At 42.8% G+C, this 1,640-nt stretch overlaps 1 long non-coding RNA gene across 1 annotated transcript; it reads left to right on the top strand.

Annotated features, from left to right (window-relative positions):
• Positions 1-228: 228 nt before the first annotated feature.
• On the top strand, positions 229-1,083 carry LOC147363927 (uncharacterized). The gene is made up of 2 exons (XR_015133929.1): positions 229-762; positions 1,003-1,083. It is a non-coding gene; the product is annotated as an uncharacterized LOC147363927 (long non-coding RNA).
• The last annotated feature ends 557 nt before the right edge of the window (positions 1,084-1,640 follow it).

Below are 1,640 nucleotides of genomic sequence, written 5' to 3'. Positions count from 1 at the left end.
AATAAACGGTTGTTTTCAACTTCTGAGTATAGAAGCCTGTGAGCTTCATTTTTTTCTTCTGTCTCTCTTTTTGAAGGGCTTGCTTCTCTTAAAAGGACTATGTCAACAGTTTTTGAGTACATCTCCATCCAGTTACGGATCCAGCTTATTCTCTCACAGAGCCACTTTTATCTGGCTATCTGAGAAATATTTCTTTCTCTAGCTCATTCTAATCTTTTTCTCTTCAAGGCAGGCCACATGGAATCACAGAAAGCACTGGGCTGAGAACTGAAGCACCAGCTTTGTGACCCGAGGCACATCTCTCGTCTGCTCTTTGGTCTTCTTCTTGGTTTAAAATGGTTTCAATTAGTTGATCTCTACAGGTCCATTCCAATTGAAACCTTTTTAAAGATACTTTCGAGCTGTGGTGCTGGAGAACATTCTTGACAGTCCCTTGGACAGCAAGGAGATCAAACAAGTCCATGCTAAAGGAAATCAACCCTGAATACTCATTGGCAGAACCGATGCTGAAGCTCTAATACTTTGGCCACCTGATGTGAAGAGCTGACTCATTGGAAAAGACCCTGGTGCTGGGAAAGATTGAAGGCAGGAGGAGAAGGGAACCACAGAGGACGAGATGGTTGGATGGCATCAGTGACTCGACGAACATGAGTTTGAGCAAACTCCGGGAGATAGTGAAGGACAGGGAAGTCTGGCATGCTGCAGTCTGTGGGCTTGCAAAGAGTCAGACATGACCGAGGAGCTCAACAACAACAGCAACGGGTCCGTGCAACTCCAAATGCCCTAAGTCTTGGTTACCTTTTAGTAGGGTATCCCCCCAATTAACTGGATCTTTAAAAAATCTCTTTGGTGGAAGATGATGGAAATCCTGATTCCAGTGGGTTAAATACAAGATTTTTTCACACAAGGGCAGGTCCTAGATGGGACAGGATATCCATGGCCAGCATAGATGCTCATGCACTGAACACCATGACTTCTGTTTTCTTTCCTTATCATTCATAGCACGTGACTTTAGCCTCATGATTGAAAGATGGTTGCTGTATCTCCAGGAGCAATGGTCATATTCCTGACAGAAAGAGAAAAGAAGAGCAAGTGCTGATATCAGGAAGATGACACACTTCCCAGAAATCCCCAAGGACTTCTGCATATGCCTCACTGACCAGAACTGGGTCACCTGACTATTAGCTATGAAGGAGTCTGGGAAGGTTAATGTTTTCTGCTGGGTAAGTTGTAGCTCTGAGTGAAATTGAGGTTTTCGCAGTAAGGAGGAAGTCGAGTATAGAATGGGGGGACAACGTGAAGCTCTGGTGTGTGTCATGGTCTCGTTCTTGGTTTCTTCTAAACTTAAAAACACATGAATAAGCAAATAGCTCCTTCTTTCATTCCCCATTTTCTTCCTTTCAGGCTGGGGACTAAAGTTCTTCTTTGAATGACCTTTAGAAAAATAATGATATTGTTATTAATAATATGTAATTATTCATAACATTATTAACCACTAATTTATACACAAAGACACGAGCAATTAGACTTAGGAGTTCCTGACTTTGTTTGTCAAGAATGGAAGAGAAGCAAGATTTACCCAGTGGAAGGAGGAATGTGGAGAGCAAGCATGAGCTGGACCAGAAGTTCTGACGAATGGG

Source organism: Bos grunniens, chromosome 10 (assembly GCF_055505025.1).
Source record: "Bos grunniens cultivar Pamir isolate PY7600 chromosome 10, Bosgru_T2T1.0, whole genome shotgun sequence".
Taxonomy (NCBI): Eukaryota; Metazoa; Chordata; class Mammalia; order Artiodactyla; family Bovidae; genus Bos; species Bos grunniens.
This window is presented reverse-complemented; position numbering and strand designations above follow the sequence as displayed.